We start from the raw sequence: 18,604 nt of genomic DNA, 5'->3' as shown, positions 1-18,604 counted from the left end.
CAGTCCAGGGCCTGATCCTGGAGACCCAGCATCTAGTCTCATGTCAGGCTCCCTGCATGGAGCCTGCTTCTCCCTCTGCCTGTGTCCCTGCCTCTGTGTCTCTCATGAATAAATAAATAAAATATTTTTTTAAAAAAATTTTTTTTTAAATCCCATTCTTGATTTTTTTTCATCTGTATGTCTAATGGCAAAGCAAACAACAATAAAAACTGGTGATCAGGGATCCCTGGGTGGCGCAGCGGTTTAGCGCCTGCCTTTGGCCCAGGGCGCGATCCTGGAGACCCGGGATCGAATCCCACATCGGGCTCCCGGTGCATGGAGCCTGCTTCTCCCTCTGCCTGTGTCTCTGCCTCTCTCTCTCTCTCTCTCTGTGACTATCATAAATAAATAAAAATTAAAAAAAAATAAAAAAAAAACTGGTGATCAAAGGCAATGAAAGTAAATTTTGATATGACTTCCTAATGGCAGATGTCATTGTGAAGAATGAGCCAGAAGAGGGTAATTACATAGGATGCTCAAACAAGACCTCAAGGAAGAACAGGGGAGCAGGTGCCATAGAGTTTACCTATGAAATTAAAAATAACTTCTAAAGGAAGGAAGGACGGCTAATTTTGTTTATGTAATAAGTTTATATTGCTCCACAGCTTGTTGGTCAAAGTAGTTTTGAGCACTTAGAGAGCAATCTTTACCCTCATAGTGTTCCAATTTAAAAAAGCAGTATTACTGCTTTTCCGAAACTGAGCCACTGAGTAGTTCTGAGATCTCCGAGGCCCACGCAATTCAAAAAGAGGGAAATGAGCAATCCTGACTCCTCAGAATGCTTCATCTACTAGAGCAAGAAGGCAAGCAAGTCTTTAATAATACAAGAGACCCTGCCAGTTGTGGACTCCTTGGCCGTTAATGCTATTGGAGGGGAGGTATTCCCAGTCAGTCCCCCAGCAGCTCCGAACCCACGTACCTTCCAGTTGTGTTAACTCATCCATCCATCCTGAGCGCGATCGGGTGCCTGCGATGGGCCAGTTGGGGTGCTAAACACGGGCTGGGACGTTATTCTCACTCAGACACTGAGCAGAGACGATTCCTTGAGAGTTAGGATCATCTGTGGGCAGTTCTCCCATGGTGGCCCCCGACGTTAGCCCAGGGTGAGCACCCCCCTCCATGTGAGCACAGTAGCCTGCCAGGCTCTGCAGCGGGGGTCATCTGTCCCTGACACAACCTAGTCATTCTACACATGGCTTCAATGCAGGGAGAGCTAATTAGGGCCTGGGCAGTGCTCTTCTGAGCGGCATTTCCTTTTTCTGGTCCTCCAGTGGATGCTGCGCTGCACGGTGGGCCATCTCTGCTCACTCTCTTAGAAATAAACGACAAGGCCCTGCTGCTCAAAGCTGGGTGGGGGAGGGGGTGTGTGTGCAGGTGTGCAGAGGGGGTGCTTCCTGTCACTAACCTGTTCCTTCTGCTTCCTCCGTGGGCCAGGGTCATGTCCACTGCTGGTCACTCTGGGGGCCTTCCTCCTCCATAGGCCCCGCAGGGAAGGCAAAGACACAGCCAGACTCTCCTGAACCCGGCTGACCTGCACTCCCTTTCTGCCACACAGTCCTTAGGTTTAATAACAGGTTTAACCCTTTATAATTAGCAACCATCCCTCTTCAGGAACCCCTTGTGTCCTTGGCTCTCACATCTGCTATTTAATGCCCATTACTTCCAAGTACCGTGTTTATCCCAATGGCATTCCTTGGGTTGACCTACAAGCTGTCTATAACTTGTCGCACACCTGATTAGATTATCAGCTCCTTGAGGACAGGCACCACGGCGCTTTCTTTCTTTATCACAGAGAGGGGCTGGCCTATTTGATTACTGGTAGTTTGAGTCCTAAACAAACAAAAAGAAAAACCAAAACAAAAAACCTCCATGGTATGGAAGGGCCTCTATTCAATTAAGGGTCATGTCACAAACCTTGGTGCAAAATGCAGTGACCTTTGGAAAAGTGAAATGCTTTATTGCTGAGCATCATCTTTTTTTTTTTTCTTTTTTAAGCTTTCATGCCACAATTAATCTTATATGGTAATGCAGTGACAATGAGATGATTTCTCCGGAGAATCTATGCTAATACTATTAAAATGCTCTTACAATGTCAAAATGATTGCAGTGGAAGCATGTGGGGACTGTGCTTATGTGATTATGATATTATAGTGATGGGCGATTACCATAGGAAACTACTAATTCAACCCTGCAGGGACTTGCATTATGAAGCCATTATAACATGAGATTATAATGACACAATAACTTGCATGCACACTCGTGATGCGAAAACTAAAAGCTAATTTGAATGCGAGGAGTATTTCCATTAAATTGTAATTAAACACTGAAAAGCAATGCTTGTTCAAATTTAAGACGGAGACCTACAATCCAGAAATGGAAGTCGTGGGTAAAGGATGCATGCCAGGTACGAGCTGAGGATGGCGAGAAAGCATTCCCAGCTCTGCTCTTTGGTACTTCCCGGGCATGGAAGCTCACAGCAAAGTGGCCTCTCCAGACTTTCTCTGTGTGTGCTGGCTCTCATTACCCAGAACCAGTCAGGACATGAGCACCTCAGATCCAACCACATTTCTAGCACGACCACCACTTCACATTGCAAGCCTTCCTGTTTCAGTTTTGAAGCAGGCATGATAGTCCCTAATTGCCTCCACACAGGAGACTCCAGCAATTTTTTTTTCCACTCAAAGTAACCTTTGCAAAATACAACAAAATTAATTTGTGTTCTAAAACAGATAAGCACAAAGGAGAAAAAGAAAAATAAAATGTTTTAAAATTCCATCCCCTGGCAATGGCCTGTATTAGTATCTCCGGTTATTTTCTTTCAGATTATTCTCTCTGCAAAGTAGATGCATTTTCTTCTACCAAAAATTTGTGTATTACAATGCTTCTCAAACCGATTTATCCATTCTTTCTATCCCTCCCAGTTGCAAGATCTATTTTTTATTCAAGAGAATCTGGTTGATAAGTTTTTGTTTGTCTTTTAAAGGTCAGCTGAAGCCGGATGATTTTACGTGTCGCCCAGGAAACTATATTTTACTGTTCGGGAGTAATATTCGGGAGGGTTTAGGCTCTGCATAATATCAGTTGCTGGATGATTCTATAGTAAAATTTTCTGATTCTGTTAGCAACACTAAAGGTAGTTCGTTAACACTTCTCTGTTAAGAAAGTGGTGCATTTCTGAAGTCAAAGATTTCTTGCTTATTTTCAACTAATAATTACTATCTGGCTTAGGTCAACGTAAAAAGAGATTATGAAAAACTAGGAGCTACTGAACTTGTTAGATATAACCCCGCATTAGCTTGTTCAGATGTTATAAGGACGCACAACAGCTAATATATACTCCTTCCTAATTACAACTAAAAGAGCTTATTACTCCTTGGTTTTAAATATAGTGAAGATGAGTTTTTGCTATTAAGTATTTCGTTTGTACTTAGATATGCTGTATGCTTTAGAGTTATTTTTATTACTACTTATTGCAACGACCAATTTAAGTAGGGAAGTCTAAATTACCGGAGTCCTTATTTTTATAATTAGGAAGAGGAAAGCGCTGTGCAATTAAATGGCTTGCTTGATGTCATCTGATCAACAGTGGAGTTGAGATAGGATTTTCTGATCCTAGATAATTGTAGCTTCATCCTTAAGCCAATGAGTGATGTTATCTCCAAATAGTACTTCCACACTAATGGATACAGGGTTATATCATGTGATGTTTATAGTTAATATCAACATGGTTAAAGATAAGAAACACTTGCCTGACAAGTTGGGAGGCTGGGTTCTAGTGCAGGCAGTCTGGGCTTCAAAAGATTAAACATTAGCGTTTGCACTTAAAAATGAAGTCATCAAATTCAATGACCTCCATGGTCCCTTTCTGCTCAAAAATTCTGAGATCAAATAGAATTTGATATAAACTGAAATTTATATATGTTAATTTAAAAGTTTTTATAATATTTAATAAAATCTTGATTTTACTTATTTTTAAACTATTAATATAAATTCAAAACCAGACCTTATTTAAAGGTGCCTGAGTGGCTCAGTCTGTTAAGTGTCTGACTGCTGATCTTGGCTCAGGTCTTGATCTAAAGGTCATGAGTTCAAGCCCCATGCTGGGCTCCATCTGGAGCCTATTTAAAAACAAAACAAAACAAAACAAAAAACCCTTGTATCTTATTTAGACATTTCATAATTTGATATGTTTTAGCAGATTTGTAATTTGTCTTAAAAATGTTTTTTAATTAGAAAATGTATTGAAGTTATTAAAGCTACAGATATAAATCTATCCAAAGAAGATAGTAAAATTATAGTCCTTTGGTACATTGGCAATACTGTTAAAATACGTCAGAACTGCAGTAAAAGGAAACTTTTGCTTGCATAATTGTAAATAAATATATAGATAAATACTTGTTTTGGACAATATTTAAAAGACCTGCTTTCTGTGAATTCTTCGGAAGCAGGTGACAGTAACGATTGAGATGCCAAATTAAAATATAGTGTTGGGGTGCCTAGGTGGGTCAGTCAGTTAAGCGTGGGACTCTTGATTTCTGCTCAGGTCATGATCTCAAGGTCATGAGATCAAGTTCCGAGTCAAGCTCCTTGTTGGGTGTGGAGCTTCCTTAAGATTCTCTCTCTCCCTCTGTCCCTACCCTTCCCCAAACCCCACTCATGGACGCTCACATGTACTCTGTCTAAAAATAAAAATTAAAAATAAATTAAATAAAAATAAAATAAACTTTGAAAAACATAGCACTAGATAAACCTTTCTAAATCTTCAGGGCACCTTATTTTTATGGGGAAAATACATAAGCAATTACATTCCCTTTATATTTAAATACAGATATGTGACTAGGGATTGGTTAATTAAAATTTTGTTCTTTGGCTATAGAGAATTTTCCTAATTTGGTGAGTCCTTTTTTGTAGAGAATTCCATTAGAGCATTTTTCGCCTGCCATCTCAAAGACTGGGAAGGAGAGATTATTGCTCTATGACCCATGAAGTTATTAGATTTGCCCCTGATCCCATTGTAGTAAATCCACTTTCCAGAGTAGAAATAAGCCATTTGTTATTTTATTTTTAGTACACAGAATACTAGTCTTTCCCAAAAATAGAGGTTTCTGTGTCAGGTGCCACACTTTTTTAGGACTAGGCAAAATTTGTCATCTTGCCTTATTCCTTATTTCCATTTTTAAAAAGGCTGTCTTCTAGAGACTTTCCCCCTAATTTGAGAGTCAACAACTTCTCATCAAAATGTTTAATTTTGCGTTTTTATTTTTATGAGAACCCAAAAAATTTTAAGCATAGTCTGGACCAATATAACCATCTTCAATCAAATATTGCCGTAGGATTTCATTATTCGTATCTTTGTTTTCAAGACTTCAGTGATGTGAAATTATTGCCTAAAACAACAGTATTTGCCTTTTTCATGAATTTTTTTTTTTCAAGCTGGGATCTGTTTTTTTGGGAACCATGACTTCATTTTCTGGGACGTCAGGCAGTGGTCAGATTGAGACAGTGGCGTCATGGTCTGGTAAAGTGGTATGAGCTCTTTCATTTCCTTTATTAGAAGAGGAGTTGGTTTATAAACAAGGTCCTATATGATAACTACATGCATGTTTGTTTTTCACCGCCTGACTTTTGAATCTATACCACTATCCTAAGGGTAGAACCAAGAGTCAGGGGGTTCATTTTCCACTCTTTTCAGTTTCTTCTAGCCCTGCAATTTGTACTGTGTCTTCAACCCAATCAGCTCTATGCCCAGTATTATCTCCTTAAAGACAGTGCCTACTCTTCCTTCTGGTGTTGCCTGGGGAAGTGTGGCAGAAGGAAACTATGGAAAGAACTTAGCCAAACTTCTGATTGACCAGTCCATCAACAGATTGGTCATAATGATAAATTGGGATCCTTGTCTTGTGGTCTTTTGCAAGAAAGGAGCAAGGTATGTTCTCTTTGGTGCCCATTCAGTTATTTATTAACAAATGTTGGTTGGCTCTCAAAGGAGGAACCTCAGAGGTCATGGTTTTTGTGCTATTTTCAAAGGACTCCCAGGAAACACTCCTAGAGCCTACAGCAGTGTATTTTGCCTTCAGTAAAAATGGAGGATAGCTCATCATCCTTCTCTGAAGAATAACTCCATTTCCTCATTGGTGAAATGGGAACAATAATAATAAAAAGTAGGTTTCATCTAAAAGTATGTCCTATGGTCCAGTCTTCTAGTTGGATACTTTTCGATGACTCACCTTCTGCTAATCCCTTGCCAACTTCACAAGGACATTAGGAGATTTAATTAAAGTGTGCACAGTGCCTGAAGCTCTTCAGAGAAACACACAGCATTATTATTGTAGATAATACTTTTGATATTCCACAATCTCTTGATGGTAATGAAACCAGCAATATAGGAAGCTACGGCTTCAATACGGGATTTTATGAGGACCTTCCTCTGATGTTACATTAATCATGGTCATCATGTGGCGTTGAAACTACAGAGTTCAATTACTGTGAACTTTCTAATGGTAAATATTTTGATTTAATGTTTTCCCATCAATAAGTAACACATTTGAGGGATGCCTGGGTGGCTCAGTGGTTGAGCATCTGCCTTCGGCTTAGGGTGTGATCCCGGGGTCCTGGGTTCGAGTCCCACATCAGGCTCCCTGGGGAGAAGTCAAAAGTATTCAAGTCATGCTATTTACAGTTCACTTTTAAGACTTGACTTTTTTTTTAATTTCTATTTTTCCCCCAACATTTTGTTTTAAAGTATGATTATGAAGAGTACACTGCTGCCACGATAATACTTTTGTAAGTTAGGGCAAAAAAGAGAACATTCTTCTAGGCTTCCTTTGCCCTGAAAGTTCTCCTGCTCTTAAAGTCCCAAAGGAACAATGAAAATTGCTTTAGTTTCTTGACTTCTCCGCTGGCCTCCTCCCACCAGCATTCAGTCTATACTCACACTGCCCATTTAATTACCATCCTGATGCTGGTCTCTTCCTGGGGGCCCAGTGCCTGTGTCGGTGCTTCACTGAGGACCTGCCATGCATCCTGTGTATGAGCCTCTACAGACTGCTTACAAATCCCAAAACAGGCCCTTTATTGCTCATGCCACTAGGATGCCTCCTTGTAAAAATCTTCTTTTCTGCAGCCACACCTAAATGTCACCTCCTCCAAAAAGCCCTCCCAGTCCCACCAGATGCATCTGGTGAAAGGTCTCCAGATGCAACTTCCCAGAACATTTGCTTTGTAACTTCTTTTTCAACATTACTGCATTCACTTTAATATCATAGGTGCCCCACTAATATATAAAAAATATCAAACACCCCTCCCCCTCCATTGAATGCTTACTGTGCACCAGGCACCGTGTTGGGGGCTCTTCAGCTTCCTGCAATAAAATTATTTCTTTTTCATCTTTGTGTCTCCTAGTATCCTCCTTTGGACTTACTAGATCCTTAGCAAATATTTGCCACATGAACTGAAATGTCCTCAGGTGAAATTTCTGGGTGCCTAGAAGGCAGACGTCTTTATGTTACCTTTTTTATGTGCCAAGAATTTGAAGTCCAAGCTCTCCCCTTCAACCTGTAACAGTGGCTTTTTAAAAAAATATTTCAAGGAGCATACAATAGCTGGCCGCAAGCCATGATGCTATTAAAAATATCAGAGTGGGAAAAAAAAAAAAAAAAAAAAAAAAAAAAAAAAAAAAAAAATATCAGAGTGGGGATCCCTGGGTGGCGCAGCGGTTTGGCGCCTGCCTTTGGCCCAGGGCGTGATCCTGGAGACCCAGGATCGAGTCCCACATCAGGCTCCCGGTGCATGGAGCCTGTTTCTCCCTCTGCCTATGTCTCTGCCTCCCTTTCTTTCTCTCTGTGACTATCATAAATAAATAAAAATTAAAAAAAATCCTTTAAAAAAAAATATCAGAGTGCTTTTGGCTGAACTTGCATTTCATCAGTATGGAATTGAAGGTGGGTAGTACAAAAACCGTCATTGGTTGAACAGACACTGAGCACCCACTTTTTGGCCAGTTGCTCCTGCAGCTCAGTTGGTACCTCCTTCCCCATGCTCAGGGATGGAATTGGGGAATTAGCAAAACAGAAGCTAGCTCTACATACACCTCTCCTTTTCATCAAGCACAACATGGCATTTCTCATACAGCAGGTCAGGTTTTGGAAGTTACTAGAACAAGATGAGGTGGGCCAGAATCGTTCTCTGTGCAGTGGCTCTTGGACCCTCTTCTGCAAATCCTTTTTTACAACAAATAGGCGAGTCCCTGCAACATGAAAGCACACACATGGCACTGATTCTTCATAACTCTGATTTAGCCAAGCAGGGCGGCGAAAGTCAGGACGTTTCTAAGCGAGTCTACTGTGTGGTCTTCAAAATAAAGGACCTGAGGGGATTTTGTGAGAAATGTCTTTTAGATATACATTTATTTGTGCAACTGAAAGGCTCTCCGTAACTCAAGGAAAAGTGCTTTAAAATTAAACTGCCTTAAAAAGAAATTAGTGTGGCTGATCTATACATTTAAGAAATTAGCCTTACGAGTCATTATCCAGTTTTACTCCTTGTAAAGGAAGAGCTACTGCCATGAATCACCTGCACTAATTTTACCAAGTGCTTTTAGTTTTCTGATTTATAATTGGCTTCTACCGGTTTAAATAGGAAATGTCCTTGAAGATTTGTATTTAATGTGTTCAAGAATCTTGCCCTGGAGCACCTGGCTGGCTCCTATGGTGGAGCGTGTGACTCTTGATCTCTGGGTTGAAAGTTCAAGCCCCATGTTGGGTGTAGACATAACCTCCAAAAAAAAAAAAAAACTAAAAAAAAAAAAAAAAAGAAACTTGCCCTTATTAGTAAGGGAAAGTTAATAAACAAACAAACTTATGTATTCCTAGGTAGTACTGTGCTGGGCGCAGAAGAAGAAGCGAAAATGGCATGTTTAGCATCTTCTGAGAACTTGGAGTGCAAAAATAAAGGGAAAGCTATAAAAACAAACACGGCTTCAAAATCCCATGCCCAAAAACTTTCAGAAAAGCATTTTCCTAACGTTTTAATAACATTTTTTTGGCTGCTTTGATCAAGGAAAATAATGTGAGGTGCCATAAAAGGAATTATCTATAGTCAGAAATTGATTAAATAATTCCAGGACAATTTTTTTTTTAAGCCTTTTGCCAACAGCTGTTAACCTGTTCCTCCTTTCCGGTCCTTATGTTACTTAGATTTATAATTTCCCTGCTCCTGCTTTAACATTTTTTTTCCTTCACTCTCTGCATCTTTTGTGCAAGTTTCCGCAAATCCTTTGTGAAGAAGGCTGGCTCAACACGAGCAAGCCTAGGCATGTTAATTAAGTATTAACTATGTGCCAGACGCTGTGGGTGGCTGAGAACAGACCGAGGAGCCCTGGACTCTGCCCTCCAGGAGGTTAGAGTCTAGGGAGGGACATTAACCATTCATAGAAGAAGTGAGTTTCAAGGTAAAGGTGTGAGGGCTAGAGGAGAACCTCGACTTGGCATGTTACCCAGACTGCTTAAGCAACAAGGAACAAGAACAGGGAAAGCTGAGGATGGCCCCAAAGCCCCAACCTCAAAGCCCAGCAGAATTAGGACAGGCAAAGGGTGGCGTGTGTTGGCTCTGTAAGCTCAGAAAAAAAGAGGCAGAGGCACATTCAAGGACCTCGACGCAGGTGTGGACATGCTGAGCCCGAGGAGGGCCTGCAGTTGAACACAGAGGGAGCAGAGTGGCCTCAGGGGCCTGGCCAGGCTCCAGGTTCAGATTTGGTTCTGGAGGTGACGAGGATGACCCCAAGGGACACTCTCTGAACCTGTGTTTCAGAAAGAGGGGGCTCTCTGTAGGCTTGGTGAAGGCGGACCAGAAGGGCTGGGAGACCAGGTTACAAGCTCGGGCCAGGAGAGTGGTGGTGCCAGGTGACTGGGGGGCTCGGTCGGTTAAGTGTCTGCCTGCAGCTCAGGCCATGATCTCAGGAACCTGGGATGGAGCCCCGAATCAGGCTCTGTGCTCAGTGGGCAGCCTGCTTCTCTCTCTGCCTGCTGCTCCCTACAGTTAAATAGGCAAATAAGATCTTTAAAAAAAAAATTAAAAAATAAAGTGGTGGAGCACCTGGGTGGCTCAGTGGTTGAGCACCTGCTTTCGGCTCAGGTCATGATGCCGGGGTCTTGGGATCGAGTCCCGCATCGGGCTCCCCACAGGGGGCCTGCTTCTCCCTCTGCCTCTCTCTGTGTCTCTCATGAATAAATAAATAAAATCTTTAAAATAAAATAAAATGGTGGTGTTTACAGCATTTAGAAACTGAGTCCTTTTGGGTGAGGCAGGAGTCTGGGATGACACTTGGGTTATTTATTTATTTACCTAGACAGTTGGATAGATGTAGTGTCGGAGAGAATGTAGACAAAGCAGGCCTCTAAGTTCTGTCTGAGGACTACACATGCTTGGCATGTAGTAATCCTCCACTTGGGGTGGCTATCATTGTAAGCGTAGGCTAAACTCATCTGGATAATTCTAACGGAATCCTCTAGGAAGTGCTGTTCACGATCGATATTTGGCATTCTCCAGCAGACTGGTGCAAATCGCAACTTCTCAGCTCGGTGACTCTAATAAGTTTCTTCCCTTTTCTTGGCCTCATCTTCCTCCTATAGTATCAGCCTGGCAGCGTTTAAGTGAGAACCTGCAATGAGAGAGATCAAGTGCTTTGCATGGCACCTGCTGCACAGTAGAAGCTCAGGAAATGTCAGCTTAGTGAATGAATGAATAAAGGTATCACTGTTGCTTCTCAGCCTCCCAGTGAGGGTGGGGGTTCTCTCTAATTGAGAGCACAGGGTCTTACACTTAATGGATGGCCAATAAATATTTATTGAATCTATCATAACTGCTCTTTCATCTTTTCTGATTGTTTTTCTCCTAACGTGTCGAAGGCTGTTAACCGTCTTTGAAAAATATTTTTTTAATGGTTTTGTCCTTGTGAGGTTTATCTTTTAATTAAACCTTACTTCATTTGATCCCCCTTTTTTCACTTATAAACGAGGACCCACATTTCATAATTTCTAACATTTTCCCATAAAATGTCTCCTTGACAATCCCCCATCTGCGTGCCTAACCTCACACAAAGGGACATCCACTAGTGGGATCTTGGTCCTTGAGTGACTTGACTGTGATAAGAATTGCTTGGAGTGTGGAACCTTTTCTAAAATTCTCATTGTGCTCCAGGACTTCCACTAGCAAAGATCAATCCATTAAGGATTTGGTAAAATAGCTCAAATTTAATCAAAGTGGACCAGACTTGCTGCAAATACATGACATTTGATCAGAACTATTTGCACACGAACTTATCCATTCTCAGGCGTGACTGGAAATTAGCAACTCTGTGATAATAAAGAAGAATTTGAAATAGCCCTTGAGTTCATGAATCTTTGTGTTTCAGATGGAGGATTCAAAATATGTATTCTATTATTTCACATGTGGCATTCGTATAAGCACTGACTAAGTTTATACTGGTGTGAAATGATCTTTTCCCATTTTACTCCCTTTTACTGGTTATAAACGAAAGTAGATAAACATTTTTTAAAAAACTTGCCCTGGAAAATACATTAAATTGTAATGAAGAAAAAAATAATCTATTTTGGCTCCTTCTACCACCCAAAGATACACATAATATTTCTAGTTAAGCTCTACATATATGTAGATACATGCACTCTCTATAAATTTATAGTACTTAAAATATGGTTTCGTATTTTGCTGTTTCAGAAGTTAAAATAAGAGCATTTTCCTGTATCATTAAATAGTCTTTGAAAGTAGAGCTTGAACGTTTGCATAATGTTCCATTATACATGTAAACATTCCCGTACTATGAGATATTTTGGTCGCTATTCTAAATAATGCCATAATGAAATCGTTGTGCGTAAATATGTTTTACATGTCTTTAAATATTTCCTTAAGACAGATCCACCACAGCAAAGTAACATTTTGAGACTCAAGCTACATATTGCTAAACAGCGTTCCAGAAAAGTTGAGCAACTTTGCACTTTGGCCAGTGTTGTGTATCACATGGTCACCAGACCGCTACTCACTAAGATCTATCTTATCTCGCAGAAACCAAAGAGTGCACTGGTTGGTCAGATTTGTTTTAACTGCCTCCCAACTGATACTTTCTGTCCTATCCCCACAATGTGACTTTTGGACACTTTAAGGACTAACTTGCTATTTAAAAGGGAGAGCTGTTTTCCCTGAAGCATAAAGCTAGATTTCTAATCCCGAAAAATTTCAAATGGTTGTTTACACTGTTGGCAGTAATGTTGAGTTCTTTAAATGTGGCAACCACTTTAAATATTTTTATTATTTAGTATCATTCACATAAAATTAAAATCAAGCATCCCTCTTCCCTGCTGTGTGTTAGGGCTTATCTAGAAGCAGTAATTCCAAAGAGATACCTAGTTAGTTGATACTTGGACATTTGGACAGCTTTTTGAAATTTGGGCAGTTTTCCATTATGTTGCATCCTCTGGAAATTATTTTTAAGAGATCCATCATGCTTTAGTTTTAATATGTAGACATGAGAATTTTCTGCACGTAGCCACCGCTTTCTTCATTTATCAATAAAAATGAATATTTTAAACTAGATTGTCACCTTTGTCTATAAAAGAAGCCATAATTATTGGTAGGGATTGGGATTATTATTATAATATCCTAGCCCAATGGGATTTGGGGTATAGTTTTTTTATTTGAAATTCCTGTTCCACTTACAAACTTCAACCAAAAAAAAAAAAAAAAAGAAAGAAAGAAAGGAAATTTTTAATCTTACTGGGATTTTCGAGTTAATGGCAAATTTATTCATTTCAGAATGAAACTTTTGACTCCCTCATCCTTAAATAAAGGCATAAACTAATTACTTTTTTGTTCTACTCAGTGCAGTTCAGGTTCACAGATAAATCAAACGCTGGATACTGTGTTAACACAAAGGATACACACATAACACACAGAGAGAACATGATGGAACAGAGACCAGTCCCTTACCAGATCAATGCGGTACCACGTGATACGTGCTAGAACACACTACCGATCATCTCACATGATACAGTCACTAGGAGCATCACTTCCCCCGCTTAACAGGTCACTCAGATAAACCACATCTATGCTCTGAGGAACTGACCACTCGACAACCAATTTCCATTCAAGCATTCCTAGTTCCCTGGGCGAAGTTCTTTGCCTGCCTAGCATCTCAGCATCTTTTTCTTTCTCTCTGGTTGATGGTTGTAAATATTGATAAGTATCAAGAAATGTGATGCAAGTAGATTGCAAAGTAAAACTGAAAACCTTAAAAAGACAAGTTGCAGTGAAGTTGATGAAAGTGATACTGGAGGAAAGCTATAACCCATACAAAGCCCAGGGAGCATGTGACAGAGTTAGACGCTTGTCAACACCAGAGGAGAAGCTGGCACAGATAGTACATCAGGATAAGTGCTTCACAAAAGAATAGATTGCATAGCAGCTGCTTACTAGAGGACCCTGGTAAAAAAAAAAAAAAAAAAAAAAATGATAAAGCCTTCAGAAGTATTTTTGCAAAAATAATCTTTTTTGCCACTGGGGTGCAAAAGTCAAGGAACGAAGTCATATCACAAAATTTTGTTACCCCCAAATCCAACATTCAATTACTTCTTTGTTCTAGAATTAGGACAGGTTTATAATTATGATTTATTTTTTAAAATTATGACTTATTTTTATAATACTTTTATTTTCTAACTTGAAATCTTTTCTTTAAAAAAAAATTATTTATTTGTTCTTGAGAGACCCAGAGAAAGAGGCAGAGACATAGGCAGAGAGAGAAGCAGGCAGAGAGAGAAGTCCCCGATGTGGGACTTGGTCCCAGGACCCCGGGGTCACGACCTGAACCAAAGGCAGATGCTCAATGGCTGAGGCACCCATGTGCCCTGAAATCTTAAGTCTTTTAATATAACCTCTTATGTGATGTTGGTCTCTCTATATTTTGGTTATCTACTGTTGTGAAACAGGCCAGCCCAAACCACAGGTTTCAAATGACCATTTTATTATGTCCCAGAATTCTGTGGGTTGCCTATAGCTGGGCTTGCAGTCATGTGGGTTCTTGGCTGGGCTAGAATGTTCAAGATGACTCACTCATGGGTCTAGTACCTTCTCAGGGACAGTCATAAGGCTGAGCTCAAGAGGGACCCTGGGGTGATGTGCTCTCTCACTCCCCATGTGGCCTGAGGGCCTCTCCTTCTCCACATGAGGGGCAGCCAGACTTCTTACATTGCGGCTCAGGTTTTCCTGAGTCACAAAAGCAGAAGTGACTTCCAAAGACTTGGGTCCCAAACACATAGCATCACTTGCGCCACACACTGTAGGTTCATGCACGTCACGAACCAGCTCAGGTTCCACGTGGAAGGGGGCTGCACAAATATGTGAATGTTGGAAGGCACCATTCACTGAAAGCCATCGATGGACACCAGCTAACACATTATGTTAAGTACATTCATTTAAAAAGACATTTCTAGTACTAGTTGCCCGTGGAAAATGAGGACCCCCTAGAGCTGTAATCACTTTAGTGGGTCATTTCCTAAAGCCTAATGAGCTGTGATGTCAATTGTAACAGTCAATCTGCTTTTAAAGATCATAGATCTCAAGTGAAGGAGTGCATTTATAAGCAGATTACAGCCTCAATTTGATAAACTTCAGCCCCTTATAATTAGCTTTGTCAAAGAACAAGTTCTGGTGTATTTGCCTAAGGATCCTCAGCAAATGTTTGGAAAATAATTTAAAGTTCAGTGTATAATAATAATTTTGAACATTTGCATGAGATTTATAATTTAGGTAGTGCTTTTAGGTATCACCTTATTTGTTTTCAAATCTTACATGGCAGATATGATTCCAGTTTTCAAGTAAGGAAACTAATGGTAAATTCTAAAATGTTTTAAATTTTTAGATTTTTCGGTTACACGGGTAGGAAACATTGGAGCCAAGTTGAGGATTCTTTCAAACCAACCATCCTTCCCAGAGTTCTTTTAAACTGAGGAGGATCAGGTGCCTGGGTGGCTTAGTGGTTGAGCATCTGCCTTTGGCTCGGGTCGTGATCCTGGAGTTCCAGGATAGAGTCCCACATCAGGCTCCCAGCAAGGAGCCTGTCTTTCCCTCCGCCTGTCTCTCTGTGTCTCTCATGAATAAATAAATAAAACCTTTAAAATAAAATAAACTGAGAAGGATCTCCAATGGAAACCCATTCATTCTCATTCCATGTACATGTGTACATGTATTCACATGTATATAAACTATACATTAAAATAATTCTTAATAAGTACAGCCTTTACTGATAGTTAATGAATGAAACTGTTAGGTAATGAGTAAAACTGATAGGTAATGAATGAAATTCATTCTCATCACATATATATATGTGTATGCAAATACACATTTTAAAAACCAGTCTTGAAGTACACCTTCATTGATAGATGAATGTTCATCACTGAATGATCTTTGGAAGGTCATTACACATTTCAAGCTAAAGGATATAACAGAACAATGAATGTCATCTGGAACTCATCTGGTCCAACCCATTCATTTCACAGATGGGTAGAGAGGTTCAGAATGGTTAAGTTACTTGCTCCAAATCACACAGCTATCTAATGGAAGGGCCAAGAGCTCTTGACTGAACCTATTGTTCTTGTAACTAAATCAACCCACTTCAAGAACAGCCTTCCAGATAATTGTGTGAGGAACATAGACGCTTTATATGTTTAAAACATGAATTCACCTGGAGTTAAAAGCAACACAAGTCATAAGCTCTTTAAGTGACTAAATGCAGTTAAGGACCAGCCATGCAATTTGCTGCAAATACTGGTATTTCTTCGAGCTATCTAGTACTAAGAATCCATGGGAGAGAAAAGCTGAGAATTAATTTCAGTATAGAGAGTTTTCTCTGAGGAAAAATAAGGTATGATCGTTGCATTCTGTGACTTGTTACATGTTCCACTCCTAGGATTATACTAGTAGTAAAATCAAGGAGTTTACATCAAACATTCTCACAGAAGTGAGTGTGGAAACTTTTTCTGAGAATGAGGGGTTGAGATGAGCTAAATCTTGGTTTATTTCAAGTGAAATAACCCATAAAGGTCAGTTCTGTAGACAGCATTTGGACAGCATCGTGCTTGTCTCAGCTCCAATGTTACTGTGACAAGTAGTGAGTTATGTTGCATTTTGACCTGAGTAGAGATCCAGTATGGAGATTCCTCAGACAACTGAAAAATAGTAGTGCCATCTGATGCAGCAATTACACTTGTAGGTGTTTACCAAAGAATACAAAAAGGCTAATTCAAAAAGATATATGCACCCCTATGTTTACTGCAGCATTACTTACAATAGCCAAGTTCGAGAACGAACCCAAGTGTCCATCAAGAGATGAGTGGGTAAAAAAGATGTGTTACACTGGAATATTACTCAGCCATAAAAAAGAAGGAAATCTTGGCATTTGCAAACTAGGTGCACCTAGAAGGCATTATGCTAAGTAAATAAGGCAAAGACAAATACCATAGACTTCACTTATTCTGGAATCTAAAAACAAAACCAGAAACAGATTCTTTTTTTAAAAAATACCTTATTTATTTATTCATGAGAGAGAGAGGGAGAGGCAGAGACACAGTCAGAGGGAGAAGCAGGCTCCATGCAGGGAGACTGAGGTGGGATTCGATCCCAGGACTCCAGGATCACACCCTGGGCTGAAGGCAGGCACTAAACCACTGAGCCACCCAGGGAACCCCTCAGAAACAGATTCAGAGACACAGAGAACAAACTGGTGGTTGCCAGAGGGGAGGCAATGGGAGGATGGGCAAAACAGATGAAGGAGATTAAGAGGCACAGACTTCTAGCCACAAAACACAGGGATGAAAAATATAGCATAAGGAATATAGTAATATTGTATAATATTGTAATATGATGACAGGTGACAAGTAACTACACTTATGACAAGCGTTCCATAATGTATATCATTGTTGAATCACTAGATTATACACCCAAACTAATATAGTGCACTATGTCAACCGTATTTCAATTAAAAATAAAAAATTTAGAACGAAAGTCAATTAAGCTACAAGCTCCATCCCAATAGTTGAGCAGCCTAGTGTGACTGCTGACCTTAAAAATTACTGGACTGAACTGACATATCCTTTTATATGGACTGTTCACATCAAGTTGCTCACGACCAGTAAGGCCTGAACCAACCCAGGGGAGGCACCCACCTGTGAATGCCTTTGTCCAGGAGTGTCATTTCCTGGGTACATCTTTTTTTTTAATTTATACTTTTTAAAAAATTATTAGAGAAAAAGACAGAAACAATAAGCAGTGGGAGAGGGAGAAGCAGGCTACCCACTGAGCAGGGAGCCCGATACAGGACTTGATCCTAGGACCCCAGGATCACGACCTGAGCCAAAGGCAGAAGCTTAACTGACTAAGCCACCCAGGCGCCCTCCTGGGTACATCCTCATCACCATCTTCATATTTGTTACTTGAAATTTGGAAATACCTCAGATGTCTCTCCAACTTCCTTAATCAAATAGGAAAGAAAAAGAAAAAGGCAAAAAAAAAAAAAGAAAAAAAGAAAAAGAAAAGCTGGGAATGAAACCCACCATTTTCCTCTGAATACAAGATTCACATTGCTCATTTGCACCTCTGAGTGGTTTTGTTTTATTTATGTCACAGTTTTAAGAACTTGCTGGGTCCCATTATTGCTCTGTGTACTGAAGTGGCTGGATTTCCTTCTCCTTGTGCAGGCTTGGTTATTGATTTTTTGACAATGCTTAATATGAAAAGTTATAAATCTCCATGCAGTAGAGCCATATAACCATAAATATCTGGGCAAGTGGACATGCGCCGGGTGTGAGGAGGAAATCGTGTTGCCATTGTTCAGCCACCAGACCAATGCTGTTTGAGAGGAGACATGCCACAGGTTTGAACCTGCACATGATGGAAGTATTCAAACAAGCTTTAAAAAAATATTATGTGGTTTTAAAAATATTTTGGTCACAAATCAAATGTCAGCTCTAAGTGCAGTGTTTATAGACTACTGCTGCTCTGTGTGATACAACCCATAAAAGATAGAAGCATCGGCATATTTGCACCAGAAGGCAGTTTTTTCTTAGGAGCCCATTATTTGGAGGATACTTTTACAGCACCAGCAAGTCCAGTTAGAAACTTCCAGTATCTCTTACTGCTTCTGCTTTCTCACCATCTCCCCTGGTGTCCTCTCAGACCAAGCCAGCACCTGATTTTTTTTTCCCAGATTCTAGCAACACCCTGCTGGTCTCTGCAGGCACACCGGCCCTCCTCCCTCATGCATTCTCCGTGGGGGCTGCTAGTTATTCAGTTCATATTTTCTCCGCATAAAACTCTGAAATGCTTTCCTTTTTTTTTTTTGAAATGCTTTCCTATAAATATAAATATAAATATATAAATATATATAAATATAAATATAAATATAAATATAATATATGTATATATATATATATATTTATCAGGTAGGGTTTGATCAGGGAAAGAAAACACCTGGAGGTGAAATAGAACAGGATTTATTAGAGAG

General features: G+C 40.0%; 1 protein-coding gene across 1 annotated transcript in view; it reads left to right on the top strand.

Moving 5' to 3' along the window:
* Window positions 1-18,604, top strand: part of PTER (phosphotriesterase related) — an 84,551-nt gene that overhangs the window by 11,696 nt on the left and 54,251 nt on the right. The window lies entirely within an intron of this gene.

The sequence above is a fragment of the Vulpes lagopus genome, chromosome 8 (genome assembly GCF_018345385.1).
Source record: "Vulpes lagopus strain Blue_001 chromosome 8, ASM1834538v1, whole genome shotgun sequence".
NCBI lineage: Eukaryota > Metazoa > Chordata > Mammalia > Carnivora > Canidae > Vulpes > Vulpes lagopus.
Note: the sequence above shows the minus strand (reverse complement) of the source record. Positions and strands in the feature narration are given on the sequence as shown.